The sequence below is a fragment of the Tenrec ecaudatus genome, unplaced genomic scaffold (assembly GCF_050624435.1).
Source record: "Tenrec ecaudatus isolate mTenEca1 unplaced genomic scaffold, mTenEca1.hap1 Scaffold_3849, whole genome shotgun sequence".
In the NCBI taxonomy this organism is placed as follows: Eukaryota; Metazoa; Chordata; class Mammalia; order Afrosoricida; family Tenrecidae; genus Tenrec; species Tenrec ecaudatus.
Window position 1 is genome coordinate 49,433 of NW_027459214.1, and position 20,608 is coordinate 70,040.

General features: G+C 47.5%; 1 long non-coding RNA gene across 1 annotated transcript in view; it reads right to left on the reverse strand.

The window, feature by feature from the left end:
* Positions 1-20,608, reverse strand: part of LOC142436538 (uncharacterized) — a 43,475-nt gene that overhangs the window by 21,464 nt on the left and 1,403 nt on the right. The window contains exon 2 of the long non-coding RNA XR_012781998.1: positions 8,163-8,294. This is a non-coding gene — a long non-coding RNA (uncharacterized LOC142436538). The remainder of the gene's footprint in view (positions 1-8,162; positions 8,295-20,608) is intronic.

Genomic DNA, 20,608 nt, shown 5'->3' on the forward strand with positions numbered 1-20,608 from the left:
AGCCCCATATGCCTGTGCCCAGCTGAGCAGTCACCCTCTCCTGGACCCTCGAAAGATCTGAGCAGATCCTCCCCCACCAGGCCCCCCTCCCACGCCCAAATATGTTTTTTCATAGGATGGCACTGAATCTGCAGCTCTGGGAGAGGGACATATCTGATGGAGAATACGGAGCAGACAAAGGGGGAGGAGGGGAGAGTGGAACACATCCTGGCCCACCAGGCTTTGAGGATGATGTTCCCACTCAGAGAAGACAGTCCACACAGAAGACCACATGGCCAGCCCAAGATGAGACACGACGTCCCTCAAAGACCCATAGCCCTAGAAGGGACAACACTGGAGAGACAATGCAGGAACGGATCCCGCCACACCGAGGCATAGCACTAAGGGGGTGCAGCAGAAGAGCAAGGAGGTGGAGCAACAAGGTGCCCAGGGAATACCAAAGGAGGACTTTGGGGGCAGGACTTGGTGCCCACACAGACTGGACTGGAACACACTGCTAAGGGCCAACAAACAGTCCGTGAACTAACTACGAGCTTTCCTTTCTTGAGAAGTTGTGTTTTCTTTGATGGTCATTGGATTTTGGCTGTTTTCTTTTTTTTGGTGCTTGCTTTCGCTCTGTCTTGTGTTTGTGCATGTTATTACCTCTACTGTATGTCTAAAAAGAGATGCTGGATGCACAATCTGCAGGAGAGAAAAAGGGGACCAACGCTTCGGGGGAGGGCCACGGGAAAGAGGGAGTTGGGGGGAAAGGGAGTGATGTCAAGAAACCCAGAGACAAGGGAACAACAAGTGGATGCAAATCCGTGGTGAGGGCGATGTAGGAATCCTGGTAGGGCGTGATCAAGGGTGAAGGAACCAAGAGGATTTACTGAAACCCAAATGAAGACTGAGCATGGCAGTGGGCACAAGAGGGAAATGAAAGGGAATAGCAGAGCGACCTAGGAAGCACGGGCCAGTTATAGAGGTCTAAAGAAAGGCACGCACAGATGTAAATATATTTATCTGTGAGCATGGGGAAATACACCTATGTCCATATCTTTATAGGTGTCCTATTAAGGTAGCAGATGGCCTTTGGGCCTCCACTCAAGGACTCTCTCATTTCAAGAATACCTTGTTCTATTACACTGGCATTCTATGATGCTCACCTTCCCGACACGTTCCCTGAAGTCTAAGCGGTTGCATAAGCAAATGTGGTCAAGAAAGCTGATGGTGCCCTATTATCAAAAGATATGGCGTCTGAGGTCTTAAATGCCTGAATGGTAAACAAGCGGCCATGTAGCTCAGAAACAACAGAGCCCACATGGAATAAGCATACCAGCCTGTGCGATCACGAGGTATCAAAGGGATCAGGCATCATCAGCACAAAAAAATCTCATTGCGAATGAGCAGGGAATGCTGGGTAGAGAGCCAAAGAGCATTTGCAGTACACTGGACATTCCCTTAAGTAAGGTCTTGGGGAAGATACAAGCCTACACAGGGTACTAGACAGCAACGGTGAAACACAACTAGCTCCTCAATGCTTCCTCTAGCTCCTCAATGCTTCTTCTCGCCTCATTTTCAAGATCCCAATTATAACTTACAGTTCTGACTAGACCAGAGAATGTACACTGGGACAGGTAGGAACTAGAAACACAGGGAATTCAAGGAGGATGAGCCCTTTAGGACCAGTGTTATGAATGGGGATGCTGGGAGGATGGAGGGAGGTTAGGCTGGCACCAGGGAACCGATGACAAGGATCTACATAACCTCAAAAGAAAAGGGGGTGAAGGGGGACATCAGACAGTGCAAGTTATGACAAAATAATAATTAGTAAATGATGAAGGATTTATGAGGAGGGTAGTGAGAATCGGGGAGGGGGAATGAGGAGCTGAGGCCAAGCGCTTGGGTGGAGAGAAGATATTTTGAGAATAATGAGGGCAATGAATTTACAAATATGCCTTATATCAGTGATGTTTGCACGTATTGTGGTTATTGTTGTACGAGCCACTATAAAAGGAGAGAAAAAAAAGACCCTGGCAGAGAGCTGATGCTAGGATGATCTCAGGCTGGATTAGCCCAGCAAAAGCAGGTGCTGCAGTCGCCTCACCCTGTGTCTATTCCTATGTGAGGCATGAAGCTTAGGGTCTACAGCCCCGGCAGCTGGACAGTGAGAGAGGCGGGGCTCTGAGGTCATTCCACAGGGGGAATGGCCCTCCGGTTCCTGCAGGGCCCACCCTCCTGGGTAGTCCTACTGTCTGGGGCACCTCTTTCACGGAGCCCACACCAGGGGAGCTCTTCAACTCATGGGGGATTGGCAGGAAGCCTCTGCTCATGCACACACACCACCACCTAGCTGGAGGACCTCGGTGAACAAAGCCTGAGGCAGACAACAAGCCCACTAACTGATCCTGTGAGAGATATAATCAGGATCCAGAAACCGGCAACTGGGAGCAAGGGGCAGCACACCTGGGTCCCAGCCCCTCCCACTGCCCTCTGCAAGGGGTGACATTCCAAAGCACAGTGTTTTCCAAAAGCACTGTCAGGACTTTGGAATGGGCAGCTCATTTGTGGACATGGATACTATGTGATCCAGACATACTACCTCCTCTGATCCTGTCAGCCGAGACTAAAAACCCTTCCAAGCAGAAAGCCATGCATCTGAACAGTATCCACCAGCCACTCATATACACTCCTGCTGCCTCCAAAGAGCTTTCCTGGGTTGGTCAGATCTCTCTGGGGACAAATATCCCTCGGTCCTTGGTTCTGCGTGAGAAAGAATTCACGCCAAAGCCTGGTTTGTGACCCAAGTGAGGTTTAGGAGAGTTATGGAGGTGTGGTGGGCAACCCTGGTCGATCCTAGTGGCTGAATTGAATATACTTGGCCTAGGTTGGTCGATGCAGGTGCAGCGCCCACACAGGTGGACCTGCCCTTCCTGGCCGGAAACCTGGACCTCTGAGCACGCACAGTGTGCCACTCCTTCCTGGGCCGTTAACTGGGCCCTCTGAGCATGTGTAATGGACACCCCAAGCCCTATGCTAACTTCCTAACATTTCCACCCTGAAGAGATGTGGACCCAAATCTTTGGGGTAATGGGCGATGACATCTCTCGCTACTTCCTGCTGGAAAAAGGGGCGATGTGGGGCTTTGGGTCCACACCCTTCCTGCTCTGCTGGGAGGGGTTGTCCATTCAGCGCTAGGATGGATAAGGTTGAAGTGGTCCAGGAGATGGTGGTCCTGGAGCTGGCACACTTGGATTAGGGGCTTTGGTAACTTGAGAACTTCTGGAAAAACCAACAAACGCACAAAAGGGTGAATAGTTTAACTGAGACAAGGCTAGGATTGTGAGGTGGGAGTGCCCTTGAAAGTAGGTGAGTATCACAGGAAGTAAGTAAAAATCTTAGGATTATCAGGCGTGTGTGTTTGTTCATTCTAAGTACCGGCACGGGGGTAAAAGCATTCACAATTTCCCCTAGGGGGGTCCAGGGTTTGGGCACTACTGGGTGCAGTGGGATCACCGCTTCACTTATGATCCTAAGGCATTGGCCCCTCTGATAAGAACCATCCTTCTTTTTAACCCTATAACGACTCACTTTTAAATTTTGGGGCAAAAAAAAATTTGTTTTGATTCATTACTTTCATAGTTATCAATATATATACATTTATATACATTTCATTAAATGTTAGGGAAAGGTCATGCTCGGCGTTATAGGGTTAAATTGTAATATTGGGATGCTACAGGCGGATTCAACAGGGATCAAAAGTAGAGTAACTGCCTGTGTCATTTTTAATTTTCTCGGGTTCCATTTTAGTAAAAGGCTTGTAAGTTACCCGCGGACCAAATGCCCCTGGTGCCTCTACTAGGGGTAGAATGTTCAGGGAGGGTTCAGGGCTGGGACAATAGTGACCTGAAGTCCAGGATCCCTTAGGGCAGGGGTCCTCAATTTGTTTACACAGGGGGCCAGTTCATTGTCTCTCCGACCGTTGGAGGGCCAGACTATGGTTTTCAAAAAACCTACGGACAAATTTCTATGCACACTGCACGAGTCGGCTGCTAAGCAGGACAGGCAGTGGCAGCAAAAACACCCCGAGGGTGGGATAAATGGCATTGCGCCATATGTGCCCCATGGACCACAGTTTGAGGACGCCTGCCTTAGGGGTTCCTGGGTGCACTGGGGATGAAGGTCTCCTACTGCTCCTCGAGAGGAGAAATGCTCTAAGTTCTGGCATCTCCGCCCACTTTCCCGGCACTCTACCGAACTGTTCCCGGTGAATCACGGTTGGAAGGGAAAGCGTACCATTCTCTGCCCATCATTCTCCTTTCTCAAAACGATACTGTGGCCAAATAGAGTAGCAAAGTGAATCTATCAGCTTTTGTTTGCCCAGCCTCTCTGTATCAACTCTATCCCAATTGGACACGATTCATGCAAGGGGGCAGTTCCTGAGCATCAAGCTGCTAAGTCCCATCTAGAAAGCACAAAACAAGGAGGCGATTGACAGCTTGCTGCCTCCAGATCAATAACCCCCACTTGAGAGCGCACCCCTGGGTTGCCCTGAATCTCATGCCTCAGCCCAAGGGAAGAGGTCAAGGACTAGTCGCCGAGGGCGACCATTAGGTCCTACCATTTTTCTGGACAACAGGCTAGGAGGACCACTGCTTGGGATGGCGCCAAGGCCCTCCAAGGTGCCTGCTGGCTGGGCTGATGCTCAAATCTCTGAAGGGAACCTTAAGGGAAATTGGAATTTCTGGCTGGAACATCATGGCAGAGGAGCTGTGTATTAAGTAAGAGCTGTCCCCAAAAGTGCCTGAAGCAGCATCGCTGAAAGCCTAAAGGTAACAGTGACCCCGCCTAGGCTTCCGAACGCCATTGGCCTAAGCCTGGGCCACGGAAAACCAGCCTGTAAGAAGGAACAAACCAAATCTGGAAGAACACTAGCCCTATAACGCCTCAAGTTTTAAATTTAGGAAATATTTTTTGGGGGTTTTATTCTTTACTTTCATAGTTATCAATATATATAACATTCAAAATATATTTTAAAAGCATAAAATTTTCAGTGTTTTTGAAATGTGACCAAATTGTCACATTTATAATTTGGGTACCAGATACGTTTTCATTAAGAATTATGACAATTTTGTGCTTGGCGTTATAGGGCTAGAGCAGCTTGTTTGAAAAACCAGGAGAAAGGCAAAGGGAATAGAGGGGAAAAGGGAAATTTTGGCTCTCGGGACCAGGCAGGGCTAACTCCCAGGCCTCTTCACCCAGCTCCCTAGGCAGCGCCCTTCCACATGTTTGGACTGGTGGGTGCCATCTTGGCCATGGTCACAGATCCTGTTACCTCTTGGCTACAATGGCGACTGTGTAGGATCTCTGGGAAAAGCTGAAACAGCTTTGACAAGAGTGAAGCCATTTGGGGCTGACAGAAGACATCATGAAAAGAAAATAAAGTAGCTAGGAAGTGTAAATGAACTAGCTGATATTGGGGAGGTAGGCTGTGCAGACGTCGCCCAAGGGAATGTCATGAAGGAAATAGGTGTTCAGAAGGCTTGCGAGAACGACCAGAGCAGTTTTGGTTCAACTAAGAATGGCTAACCATAATACCCCACTTCTCACTCGCCTAGTCCTGAGGAAGTATCCAGGTACCTACTATACAAAACAGTGACATTGGAAAAATCAGTGCCTTGAAAAGCCCAGGAGAGGCGGACGAGCCACCACTAGACAGAACGGGCCTAGTCCTCGCCTAGAAAAATCGAGGCTACAGACAATAATGCTCGAAGCTGAATAAAGGTGTCCAGGCTCTGTTTCACTTGACCCCAAAGAGCCCATGCTCACTCTCCATGTAGGGAGCCAGCCAGTAAATTTCTAGGTGGACAAAGGGGTCACCTTCTTGGTTTCAGAAAAGACTACAGGTGCCTTGTCAAAAGGAAAGGCTTTCATTACAGGGGCCCCAGGGCAGACCCAAGCACACCCATTGACAACGGCCAGAATAACAGATTTACCACAAGAGACAGTTACACGCTCCTTCCTGGTAATGCCTCAATGTCCCTTTCCCCTAAATGATCGTGACTTATTATGAAAAATGGCAGCCATAATTACTTTCTCATCTGCTACAACCACCTTAACCCTTGAACTTGAAAAGCCAAAAGTTTTGCTCACCGCTCCAATGTCAGAGTGATATGTGTTTTATCAAGGAGAAGAGACCTCCTCAAAGGAACTTCTTGATAAATCGCTAAAAGATATTCCTTTTGTTTGGGCAGAGAACAACCTGCCAGACCTTTCTGAACTTCAGGTGCCTGGGGTCGTACAACTTCTGTGCTCAGCTACACTGGTGTGTCAAGTTAACCCTACTCCCTGGATAGCAAAGGTGGGTATTTCTGTTCCCACTTGCAGACTAAAGAGGACAGGCATTTGGGTCCTCTGCAAGTCCACATGGAATGCTCCCCTGCTGCCCATGCAGAAGCCGGGAACTGAGGACTTCCAACCGGTGCAGGATCTCATAGAGGCAAATGAGAGGATAGAAACTGGCCACCCCACGTGCCAAACCCTGAGACCCTCCGGAGTACAATCCCGTCAAACTGAATTTGTTATACTGTTTTGGACTTAAAGGATGCTTTGTTCTCCATACCCGTGTCCCCTGCACATCAACCCAGTGAAGACTTAGAGGGATACAAGGAGGAACACCCCCAAACCACCTTGCTCCAATATGCAGATGACTTCCTCCTGACCTCCGAAACCCTGGAGGAATGCCAACGGACTACCAAGGACCTGATAATAGTCCTTGGACCATTGGGGTACAGGGTATCTGCAAGAAAGGCTCAACTGTGTGTCCATAAAGCTGTATACCTAGGCTACCAACTGGAGGAGGGAAAACGGACCTTGTCCCCCAGCCGCACTGAGGCGATCCTCAAAATCCCAGTCCCTGAGACTAAGAGGCAGTTGCAAGAGTTTCTAGGAGCTGTGGGGTACTGTCCATTGTGGAATTTGGGATTTGCAAAAACAACAAAACCCCTATATGCAAGTACTGGGGAAAGGAAAAAGAACTTAAAGACGGACACCAGCAAGAAACGGCGCAAAGACGGACACCGTGAATTCAACCCAACAATTCTCCTGAGGGTGGTGAGGTAAAAGGATCCCAGAGGGGCCCCCAATCCGTGAGACCAACATGGGAGGGCCCACTCCTGGGGCCGGCTTGCCTCATAGCTCCGAATCACACAGCACCGCTTCTTTTCGACCTCTCCGGGGACAGGTGTGCCTCGGTCCTCGGCTCCACTCGAGAAACAGCTCACGCTGAGGCCTGGTTTGGGATCCCCGTGAGTTTTATGAGCGGTTAGGGAGGCGTGGTCGATGACGTGGGTCGACCCCATTGGCTGAATTGTTGAATTGAATTCACCTGGCCTAGGTGAGCCAATGCAGGTACAGCCCCACCCAGGTATAGCTCCCCCTCCTGGCTGGAAACCTGAACTTCTGAGCATGCAGTGAGCCACTGCTTCATGAGCCTGTAGCTCGGACCTCTGAGCATGTGTAATAGGCCTGCCAGTCCCTATGCTAGCTCCCTAACAGGTTTTCCAGCCAAAGGTCTGCCTTCTGGAGCTGTTCTACAGAAAGCACTTAGTTCCTGACCCCTACGCATTCGGGGTAATGGATGCCCTCGTTTCCGTGCTTGCTTCTATGTCATTCTGGAATGGTCCTTGTTTCACAGGTCGGCGAGGTCAGGAATTCTGGGCTGGTTGGCTACCAAGCACAAAATAAATAGCCAACAGACTGAAATCTCAACCCCTATATTGGTTTATTATCGACCACACAAACTTGTCTTCTGGAACTTCCCTCCTAAATTTCTGAACCCTTGAACTCCTTGACACATGTACTTGGAAAGCAAGGATTCCAAACTCTGATAACCATATCTGACTGCTCCCCCAGTCCCTCTGCACTGTCAACCAGCAAAGTCGGGCCTCTCCATTTCTCAGAAGCTGCAGATTGTTATGTGACATCACCCTGTGTTTAAATGTTAGTGATTATGCCATTTAAAAAACAAATGTGTGAGCCAACTGGGGGTAAACAAGACTCGTTTCAAACACCAGCTCTGTCTCCTCTAAGGGCCCGTGTACAACTGCGACAACACAACAGTGGGTCCTGCTGGGTCTCCATTAGCATCTGGGAGGAAGGTTATTTATTACAGGGAATCCTACCTTTGTCCCTTGGTGTTAATTGCAGACTCACTGGGTGACGGATTGTATCTGACACGTACCACGTTTGCCGCAGCAAACACCAACACTTTGTCAAACTCCGTTTGGTATTGCTCCATCCCTCCATTATTCTCCCTAATGACAAAAATAATTAACACATTCATATAAAAGCACAGGATGAGGAAAGCTTTAATTTATGCATCTAGTTCAGGGTCATCCCTCTTATCAATATATGACAATCTAATGACGCTTAATTAAAAAGTAGCAGTGAAGCAATTTAGGAAACTGAGGGATTGTCACGAGTCCTGGTTGTGACAGCATGTTTTGTGCACCATGGAAGATAACAGATTTGTCTTCTGTGGTATCTCATATCCATCATCCCCAAACTACCTGCCCTTAGGGGTAGAGAGAGCGAGCTTGTCTTTGAAAAAAGTGCCTGGGTTTGGTAGCCGCTCACAGGATGGCAGGTGTAATGTATTATGAGAACTTAACAAGGCTCTGAGAAGACAGCTATTGGAAGGTCTGGCTGGAGGGCAAGGTCATGGCCCTGAAGGATTCAGGATCCAGAAGTCAAGTCAGAACTGGATGCCAGAGACTTTCTCAATCCAGCCCTCTTTGCCCCTCCCCAAGGCCAATACATTTCTAAGGGTTATGGATTCTACTTCAGAATCTTTCTCAAACCCAAGGCCCTCTTCACCATTATTGTCTAGACCTGGTCACCCCTTGCCTTATAAATAAAAATATAGGTTTATTGTAAGTCTGGGTCTGTTAGGTTTCTCGGGTGGGAAATGTCTCGGGCCTTGGCTACACACTGGAAAGAAATTCACACCAAAGTCTGGTTGGTAATCCGAGTGGGTTTATGTACATGAGAGAAGAAGGTTCCGGCGTTACACTAAACTGAACACGGGCACCCTCATGACACTGCACACTCAGCCCTGCTGAGTGGAAGGCAGAGAAGCAGCTGAAGGGAAGGGGCGGTGGTCTCCAGATTCCAGCCTTTTAAGGGCTTTCAGCTGGGAGGCGTCAAGTAAGCTCTCCTGGCTAGGGCTTAGCCCGCATTGGCTTCCAACCTCCTGTAGGGGGCCCCCTAAGCATGGAGAGGAACAACCCCTTGTCTTGCTACCTAACCGGTCTACATTCCTGCATGGCTGCATTGAGATGGAACTAGCCCCTTTAGACAGCCTGAGGGGTTCACCAGGAGACATGGGCCCCAGTGTTCCCTGTGACCACCTTAAACCTTAAACTACTGTTGGAGTTTATATTACCTGCGTGGGTCTGTGGGCATGGGACGTTTCCATGCCAGAGACCTGAAGTTACACAAATAGGCATCCAGAACAGAACTCATACAGGCTCTAATAAGATGCTCAGATGCTTCTCGCTAGGATGAGAATTTAACGAATTGTGCGTGAGCAGTTCAGATCTTGTAAGGGAGAACAGGTCAGTAGGGTATCCAGAGAAGAGAGCAAAGGTCAGGGGAAAGGGAGGGGGCCCACAGACATCTGTGCTCTGTGTTTGGCCACAAGACAAGAAACCGGGTCTCCTTGCAAAAGAAAGCAGAACAGCAAGTCCCTCAGAACTACGACATTTTTAAACATGACCTATACAACACTCGGCTCTGGGAGGCGCCTTGGAAAACCATAAACGCCCTAAAAGAGGGGCAAGGAGGAAGCCCAAGTCTTTGATTTTCCCTGCTGTGCTTTCAGTGTTGAAATGTCTGTGCACGGAGCCTTTGAAATTTCAGAATCAGAGAGTGGATTCACAAGCCAAGCTCCTGCTTTATTCTTCAATGCATTTTGGCCCAGCTTCTCCTTGGTGAGACATGTAACAGAAATTCTGGACTTAGGAGCCACTTGGTCCTTGGACACTAGGAGATTTCAGTGGAATCTGAAACAGGGCTCTAACCACCAGCTGGACTGGCCTAGGAAGCCCAAGTATTCAGTCTCCCAAACACCAACCTCCCGTTGCTCTTCATCTGCCTGCACCTTGTTCAGCTTTAGTTGTCCGTGGAAGCGTTTGGCACCCATCTGATGCTTCGGAACCCAGAAAGGAGGAAAGGTAAAACTGGGATTCAAATGAAACAGACTTAAGCAGGACCATAGCCAAGATGTGCCCAGGGCTCCTCGCAGCATTTGTCACCTCCATTTCCCTCTTCGGACTCAGACGTGGCAAGGTTCAGAAACAAGCTTTACCAGAAAGAACAGCTGTGAACCCAGCCTGCTTCCAAGTGAGAAAAAGCCCTTTACACATGAGTTCCTGAGGTCAGCCCAGCCCTGTGCGTCCCCACCCCTCCCAGAGTCCCTGGCTCTCTGGCGAAGCATTAAAGCAAGTGGAAGCAGAGATTTGCTCAGAATAAAAAAATCGTTTTTCACAATAGCACGGCACGTTCTGGATGGCAATCACGGCTGCACAAACCATATCCGTCCTCCAGCCATAATGTTGGCGCCTCAGTGACCACGCACATACATTGTGTGGTGAGACTCAGAGCCTATTCCATTTGTGGTCAATTGTTTCCTCCCTCTCCATACTTTGCACTTAGGAGACATGCTCTCTGGAGGTGGTTGAGGCTTGTCTTGTCACCAATAATCATCTCCTACACCTTCCTTTACAGTCACTAATTTGATGTGTTCACTCAAAGAAATGCCAATAATATGAGGTTTCAGAGGAGAGCTCCTAGAGCTCCCCCAGACAACAAGGAGGCCGAGTGTCACCGTCATTATCCTGAGCTGGGAGGGGGCACTAGTGTTCTGGAAGCTGGGGATCCGTCACTGCCTGCCCACCGCACAGACAGAGCAGGTGCTGGTTATAATTGTCTAGACGTCCTGCCATGCTGAGTTGAAAGTCAAACCCGTAAACGCTGCCCGACTACAATAACACTGGAGTACTCAGACATTTCTGCATCATTGCTGGGTGAAAATATACTGAGTGGAGTTGGATGAGATGGCAGCAAGTGCCTAAGGAGGGGATGCTGTGGGAATACCAACAAGATGACTGTCAGTCGCCGTTTCCTCCTCTCGTCTGCTTTTCCCCCCCTTTCTTTCAGGACCAAAAGACATGACAAATATGTAAGGAAACAAATTTGTTCATTTTTAGAGGAGTCTCCCACCCCACCCCACCCCCATCCAACTCTGGCCTCCTTTGAGCAAGCCAGTAGAACTTTTTTTTTTTTTAAACCTGGCTTCTACTATGGCAATTTCCGGAGTTGCTATGTGGCTGTGTTTAAAAGTCGCCTTTGGGATCCAGAGCACAATCCTTGTCACAAAGGCATTCTCCCAGTCCCAAATAGCAATGCGACCTCCTTTCAGAAGGTTGTTCTTGTTTCTGTAGACCCATAAAGGAGTTCAAGCTGTTGAACTTGACCGTGGTTGTCGAGTCAGCCTCTCATGGGCACCTCATGGGAAGCGGAGCAAACTATGCCAGTCTGTGCTATCACCAGGTCTGGGAGGGGAAGCCAACCGTGGCGGGCCAGAGGTCGATGTGTGGATGGAGATGATCAGGTCTTTCGTCCTTATTCTATTTCAGTCTGGAAACATCACATTTGTGAGTGGTGATACTGAGAGGGTTGTGGGAGTGTGGATTGGAAAGAGGGAACTGATTACAAGTATCTACATGTGACCTCCTCCCTGGGGGACGGACAACAGAAAAGTGGGTGAAGGGAGACATCGGAGCGGTCAAGAACCTGCCTTTTCAATTCCTCCATAGGGAGGCATGGTTGACGGTCATGGTCAACCCCAATGGCTGGATTGAATTCACCTGGCCCAGATGGGCCAATCCAGGTGTAATGCCCACCTAGGTGTACCACCCCTTCCTGGCCGGAAGTTTGAACCTGAGCATATGTAATGGATGACCCAGTCCCTATGCTAAACCACCTAATAGTATTTGCAAGATGCCAAGCACCGTTCTAAGCTTTTTGTGTATAATAATTCAATTATTCCACTAAACAAGCCTATGTGTGGACTCTAGTTGGCCTCCTTTTAGAGATGAAAAGTCAGTGGCACAGGATGATAAAGTCATGAGCCTAGGACCACACAGTGAGGAAGTGGGAAGGAGAGATTTGGACCCAGGCTGCAGAGCCCATGCCTTGGGTGCCTACAGCTGCCATGTAGGACACAGAAAAGCATGGAGCAGACTCGGCGTAAGACATTAGGGAGTTGGGAGGAATGTAGCATGAATGTATGTGCTATGACTTCATGAGAGTAGCTACTACTCAGATCCAGAAGAGAATACAAGCCTTTTGCAAAAAATATGTTTGCCAAGAGAGGGTGGAAAACTGTATCTTGTGCGAAATCCCCCCAACCTGCACATGTGCATAGCTATTTCAGGAGGTTCCAAACAATGTGTGCTGTGCAGCAAACCAAACTGAGCTCAGGGGGAGCTGGTCTGTGGGTTATGTTAGCCAGAAAGTGAGCAGTTTGAACTCACCAGCCACCACTCCAAGGGAGAAAGAGGAGGCTTTCTGCTCCCATGGACTTAGAGCATTCGAAGTGGCAGGGAGCATTTCCATGCGTCCTATGATTAGGATCTCAGAGGGTGAGGGTGGAGTTGGTTGAGACCTGTCTTCAGGGCATTTCCCAGAAGGGCTTCCTGCAGTGGCTCTGCCTTCAGGAATGTCTGATGACCTTGAGGGCAGCAAAGTCCTAAACACACTCAGGGGCAGTGGTTCTCAACCTTCCTAATACAGGTCCTCTTGTTGTGGTGATGCCCCCCTCCCCCAACCATTAAATAATTTTCTTGCTACTTCATCACTGTAATTTTGCTACAGTTATGAATTGGGTGAACCCTGTGAAAGGGTCATATGACTCCCAAAGGGGTCGCAACCCACAGGTTGAGAACCACTGCACTAAGGGTTCCCCTCCCAGGCAGCCCTACCAGTGTCTGGTGTGCATAGTTCTGTGAGGTGAGAGAAATGGACTTAGTGTCTGCTTCTGGTGACAGTTGATGCAGGTGGGCTTTCTCCCTATGTCAAATCCCTCTCAAGCCATTTGTCACCACAACAGAGGGAGCCATGCACAAAAAAGCAAGAAGTGGATGCAGCACAGCAGGACAGCAAGCAGAACAATGATTGAATAAGCACAATTCACTTCAATCATGAATCGGGTGCCCTTGAGATGTGAGGAAGACCCCAGTCTAGTGACATTAGATCAGGTTTAGGGATTGAGTGAAGGGACCCCTCTTGGCTCCCCTCAGCCCCTATTTTGCTTTCCCATTGACCCTGACCCTTGCATCGTGATTGGTCCTTATTCCAGCATGATGGTTGGTTTCATAACCACCGCATATGGGAATGTGTTAGTCGATAGGTTATACAGGCACAGTCTCTGGAATGGGTAAGTGAGGAGGCGATTTGGGCTCGCTCATGCAGACCTCTAGTTGTCCTTGACATGACTGGTAGAATGGATCATGTGAAGTGATTTGAGATTGGCGTTGAGATCTGATAGGTCATGCAGACTTCTAGCTGATCCTGGCAGTACCCTATTTTAAGGAAACAGAATGTTTGGCGTTTAAGTCGTATTTGAGCTTAAATTTTGAGCAATAGGCTGTGGCTCACAGTTAGAGTCTATGTGGAGACCCTACATCCATTTTGAGGGGCCACAGATTCAGCCACCATTGAGTTCTTTCCTACTGCTGACTGGCAGTGGAAAGTTTGTCCCTCAGGCAGTGTGCTTGCGTCCACTCCCCGGGCCAGACTCAACGATATATGGTAGTGTGCACATCCCAATGAAGGTCCCGCTCATGCTCTCACAGGCATTCCTGAAACTCCATGAATTGATCTGTCTTCAGTCACAATTTTGTGACAAAGTTGATTGTTTTCTATGTCTTATTTAAGTTTTCAGGAGCCCAGGTGGTAATGCTGGATAGTGTTGGACTATTAAGAGCAAGGTCGCTGGATCAAAGCCACTAGTCATTCCCCAGGAGAAAGATGAGGTTATTGCTTCCTGTAAAGGTAGCAACTTCAGGATCCCTACACAGAGTCACTATGAGTCAGAGTCAGCAGGACAGAATGGGTGTCATTTTATTTAAGTCACTATGGCTGTGGGTCCTTCCGACACCATTGTGGCCTCATGCGGATGCTGTCCTTCATCCAGAACAGCAGTTTGTGCCTTTTTCTTGTGTAAAACTTAGCAAAGGAGTTCCTAATAAAATATAGTTGAATTGGGAGTCATTTTCCCCTAAAAACAAAGTAAATACATAAATAGAAACGAGACTATGGTGCTAATAACCAGTTGGAGAGTTGAGAGAGCTGAACTCTCAATCCTGATAGAAACCCATTGTGACTGAGCACCTGCTCAAGGTCATCCACAGCCTATGAGGTTGAGCCTATGTGTTGGGGAGTACTTGTGTACATAAAGTTAACAATTTATCTTTCTAAAGATTCTGTCTAAAACTTACTTTAAATAATAAGTTTTCCCCTGGGATAGGTAAAGTTCAGGGAGTTTTACACCCTAGCATCCACCCACTCTCAGCAATCATCATGTTAGGCCAGAGGAGGCAAATCACACCCACTACCCAGGGAGCACTGCTTCCAAAAGCACATTGCCTGTGCCGGGGCAGAGGGGAGGTACCCGGACCAGAAATGCTGACAGAGTGGAACCAGAGAGCTCAGCCCCCAGCTTCCAGAGGGAGCAGCTGTGATGGTTCACTTCTGGATGAATATGTTTAAGCAAAGGCCAAGGGCATGACTTGGGCAGCACGAAAAGCAGATGTGCAGAGGTTGTTCACTGCATTCCAGAAGGTCACACACTCTCCGGAGGCTCCTTGGCTCAATGGCAGGAAGTCATTGGTGGCTTCCACCTTCAATCCCAAAAGGTCACTGCCGTCCAGTGGATTCCAACCACAGTGACCCTATATGGAGTTTTCAAGACTGTAAATCTTCATGGGAGCCAGCAGTCTCATTGTCCCCCTTGGGACAGGGAGTTAGCAGCCCGTTTTGCCACCAGGGCTCCTTCCTCTCTAATTCTGGATCCAGTCCCTCCGAATATCCTGCCCTGCCCTTGTCTAGGCTTCTTAAATGCGTTCCACGCAGCTTATTTTAGTCTGGGTGCATTCGAGAAACAAATCCACAGAAAAACTTATGTATAAGAGAGTTGTGTGTAAAGGGTGAGTGCACATCAAGAAAACATGCTCGTATGTGCTTATGCACCCGATTTGTCTTCAGCGATCATGTCGGGGTAGTCTGGTGTGCTTTTTCCATGTGGGCTTTGTTGTTTCTTAGCTAGATGGCCCCCTGTTTATCTTCCAGCCTTTAAGACCCCAGACGCTATATCCTTTGATAGCCGGGCACCATGGTGCTTAACTACTACACCACCAGGGTTCATTAGCATGTGACTTATCACCTGTCAAAATAGCAGGAGACCAGGTTTCTCCTTTGTGGCCACACCAGGTACTGACAGAACCAAGAACAGAGACACATTTATATATCTTGATTATCATTTGCATATTATATGCCAGGAATCCTTGGAAGTGTCTTGGAATTGTTGTACTCTGGTTCAAATTTCACACACCCTCCCAGTTTCCATACTTACTCTGCCAAACGCCTAGTAACTGATTTGCACCTCCTATCAACTTGGGGAAAAGACCCTATGCCAGATATAGAAGTGGACATACTTGGTACCCAGAAAACCTGTTCAGTGTTTTGAGGGCGGCTCAGCAAACAAAATGGGCACAGTGATTAAGCATTCAGCTGCTAACACAACGGTCAACTCTCTAGTGGTTCTGAAAGAGAAGGGTATGGTAGTTGACCCCCCAAAAGAGTTACAAACTTGGAAACCCTACGGGTATTTGTATAGGGTCGCTATGTGTTCCAATTGAGATGATTGTCATAGGTTGGGTTTGGTTTAACCCGTCTTACTGAGGAGACTCCTTCTTTACACGCGATCAGTTACTTTAGAGGAAAAAGACATGCCTGTCCCAGAACAATCCAAGGACTGGTAAAGGCAACACCCACAAAGACACTCCCTCTGCCTGCCTAACTCTAAAATGCTGCCCATAAAACACTCTGCCTGGTAATATCTGGGCAGCACACTGGGGAGGTGCAGCAAATGTGTGTTGAATGTATGAGGCCATTTCATAGTTTGGCTGCACGATCAGGGTGTCTGTCATAAAGCCGATCTCTTTGACTCCACCTCTCAGCAGAGATGAACACAAGCTTCCCGTTTTTTTCTCGGCAATGTCCTTGTCAAATAAAAGTTCCTTGTAGATCAGTAACTTGCCACAGAGCAAAAGATATGGGAAGAGGCTCATCTTTCTCCTGGCTGTGAAATAGAATGGCAAGCCCCTCCCTTCAACACACACACACACACACACACACGCACGCACGCACGCACACACACGCACGCACGCACACACACGCGCGCACACACACCCCTGCCTTACAACTACATTCGGTTGATTAGCAAACAAAGCTCTACAACCCAACTATGTGTTTTTCTTCTCCAGAGGAATGACGGACTTACATACCCTGCATTGTCTTTTTTTAATGGAATTGCCCCAGTTCTCCTCACCTTTCCTTAGATAGTGCAGTGAACTATTAGATGACTGCAGGTATTGAAAACTAGTACTGATTTCCAGTTTGTGTCACCTTTGGCTTTGAGCACCCTCCACTTCTCTAGTAAGCTTTCCATTGCTTTGGGGAAAATTTTCTCTTTCTGAATTTATTATGTGAGGGGGGAAGGGTAATAATTAATGTGGCTATGGAGGACTATCCTTCATGACCTAAACTCATTAAGGGGCAGTGCCTGATGGAGCATCAGGTTGGAGGAAGGCTTTTTAACAACCTGCATTATACAGATGACACAATTTTGCTGAAAATGAGAAGGACTTGATTCACTTGCTGATGAAGATGAAGGATTAAAGCCTTCAGTTTGGATTATGACTCAAGGTGGAGAAAGCCCAGACCCTCACAACTGGACCTATTGATAACATCATGATAAATGGAGGAAAGTTCGAAATTGTCAAGGATTTTGTCTTGCTTGAATCCACAATCAATTCTCATGGAAGCAGCAGAGAAGAGAACAAATGACACATTTCACTAGTCAAATCTGCTACACGAGACCTCTTTAAAGTGTTGAAAAGCAAGAGATTACTTTGAGGACTGGGGCGGGTTGACCCAGGCCATGGTATTTTCAACTGTCTCATATTTATGTGAAAGTTGAACACTGAATAAGGAAGACCAAAGAAGAATAGATACATTTGATTAATAGTGATGTAAAAGAGTAATGAATGTACCATGGACTGCCAAAAGAACAAACCCATCTAACTTGGATGAAGGACAGCCAGAATGTTCCTCAGGGCAAGGATAATGTGACTTCGCTTTAACTTTGACATGTTGTCCGGAGAGATCAGTCCCTGGAGCAGGACATCGTGTTCTGGAAAGTAGAGGGGCAATGAAAAAGAGGAAGGCCTTCAACAAATGGGATTGACACAGTGGCTGCAACAATGGGCTCAAACTTAAGAACAACTGTGAGAATGGTACAGTACCTGGCAGTGTATGATTATGTTGTATGTATGGTCACAATGAATCCAAACCCTCCCTATGACACTGAACAACAACAACAACAACCTGACTGAATCCTCTGGGAGGACTCTTGAATGTGAGAAAAATGGAATGAAGCCAGCAGAAGGATTGGAGGATGTCTTAAGTTCCTGTCTTAATCTCCTTAACCAAAAATTATCCAACAAGTCAGTAGCCTTAAAACACTTTTCCCACTGCTTTTGAGCTTACAGGTTCAAATTTGGGGTGCGACTCTAGGTCAGGGTCCTTCTTTGTGGATACCAGAAAGTTCCTTGGCATTCCTCGCTATCTTTCTCCCCGTACTGTGTGTTACTGGGTCTATCCTGGCCTTTAACTCAGAAGTGTTTAGGTTTAGGCTCAAGCCTATTCTCATATGGCCACATTTTTTTTAACATTTTATTAGGGACTCATACAACTCTTGTCACAATCCATACATATACATACATCAATTGTATAAAGCACATCTGTACATTCTTTGCCCTAATCATTTTCTTTTTTTACATTTTATTAGGGGCTCATACAACTTTTATCACAATGCATACATATTCATACATCAAATGTATAAAGCACATCCGCACATTCCCTGCCCCAATCATTCTCAAAGCATTTGCTCTCCACTTAAGCCCTTTGCATCAGGTCCTCTTTTTTTTCCCTCTCCCTCCCCGCTCCCCCCTTGCTCATGTACCCTTGGTAATTTATACATTGTTATTTTGTCATATCTTGCCCTATCCCGAGTCTCCCTTCCCCCCCTTCTCTGCTGTCCATCTCCCAGGGAGGAGGTCACATGTGGATCCTCGTAATCAGTTCCCCGTTTCCAACCCACTCACCCTCCACTCTCCAGCATCGCCCCTCTGACTGACCCATCTCCTCTTCTAAACCCCTCTATGAGGGGATCTCCAGTGGCCATATGGCCTCATTTATATTACAAAAGAACTCCCTTCTTTTCAAACAGGATCATGTCCACCAAGGCTCAAATTTCTCACATATTTTGAGGGGGCTACAGATCAATCCATAATGGTTCTTTTGGGTAGCTGTAACAAATGGCTACCAATCGAGTGACTTAAACAGCAGGCATCTGTTCTCTCACTTTTCTGAAGGGCAAAGGGTTAAAATTAAGGTGTGGGCAAGATTCATTCCTTCTGAGAGCTCTGAAGGAGAATCAAAGTAGCCTCTCTCTGCTTCTGGTCACTGCTGCTAATCCTTGATATTTCTTGGCTTATAGATGCACTGATCCAATCTCTGCTAGTGTCTTCACACGGGGTCTCTGTGTGACCACTCCTCTTCTTATAAGAACACACCAATCAGTGCATGTAGCATCCATCTGAAATCTAAACCCAGAAAGATGGAGCTCTTGAAATCCTTAACTAAGCACATCTGCCAAGACCTCCTCTCCAAGTAAGGCCATAGCCTCAGGTTCCATGTGAATATGAATGTGTGTTTGTGAATGTGATTTAATGTACTACAGAGGGCACGCTTTGGCCTCATGAGGAGTGTTTCGCCAGTACCGGCTTCACAGCCCTGAGATTTCCCAGGCATTTGCCACATTTTCTTGTTTTCCCACCATTTATCCACCATTAGGCCTTTTCCCCTAAGTTAGTCAAGCATCAGTTTCTGTCACTTGTGATCATGACCCTCCCTCCCGCCCAGGTCACAAATTTAAACTGATACAGGCAGTTTCTTTAATGAGCACTATGTTATCCTGATTAGCAAGCATTGCTAAGGAGGGAGGATGAATCAGTGAGAACCCGCTTGCTTCATCTAGCTTTGGGGGCAGTCCACAGAGGATTGATCCCTGAGCCACTAACGAATTTTGCAACTGTCACAGAACAATGCAAATAAGTAAGATCCACATCTGCTGAACACCATCATGAGGTCAAACTGTGTGTAAATAAATGCCTGTTTCAAGGAGTGAGTAAATCCAAAGGTAAGGAGTGACAGGGCTTTGTTGGCATAAACCCAGCAAGGCATTATGGGTCGGATATTAATTAACTCATGCTCCTGGGCCTCACAGAGCCCCAGCTCAACTGCTTCAGCTTGTTGACAAACAAGCACTACCCGGAGAGAGCACTACCATTTCGATGAACAGGGTTGGTTGGGGATGATGCTTCCTAACTTGCATTTTAATACAAATTTGATGCTTCATCTGAGCAATGTGGAAAGAGCATTCAGATAAAAGAGAGGGACAAACATCAAGTGACCAGAGGATGAAACTTCTATCTAATCTGTGCCCACTGGAATTGCTTCATGGGAAGGTATTTTTTGGTGGTGTTGGGTTGTTCCCCTACCTTGCTCCAAGCCTTCCTCCTCATGCCCACCCCCACCCCAGCATACATCCTACTGGGAGAATGTCTCTGAATAATGAAGTTTTAATAAATGAAGCTTTAATGAGCCTGATAGTCTGCCTAAGACCCCTTCAAACTGTAGTCTTTCATTTGTATTCTTCCATCCTTTTTGAAGAAATGAACCTGATGGCAGGTAGTATGTTTCCTTTCCAGGATAGAGCCTCTCGCTGCTGCAGTGGGAGGTGAAACATTAAAAGGCCCTCTGTGGCCATGAGACATGCCCACTCTCCAAGAGACACTGGGCAGGTTTGCTGAAGCTCCTCAGAATTGACTAGTGGCCTTGTCCACCCATCTCAACCAACCCAGTCTTCATTTGCACTCCATGCCCTCTCTGAGCTCCAAATGCATGCTTCATTTGAGGATGACAAAGCCTCTATTTTCTGAGAAGATGCGCAGACATGTGAACTAATCAATGCTCCCCCTGTCCCCAGGGAGTGTGAAATTCTCCCATCATGACCCACCAGCTTCCCTGGAAATTCCTGTCTTAACTCAGGCACTTAATATCATTGGTGTCTCGGCTTCCTTCCTTCTTGCACATCCCCCAGGCATTAACTGTCATCCTTCCTCTCCCTAAAATATACTTTGAATCTATTCACTTCATG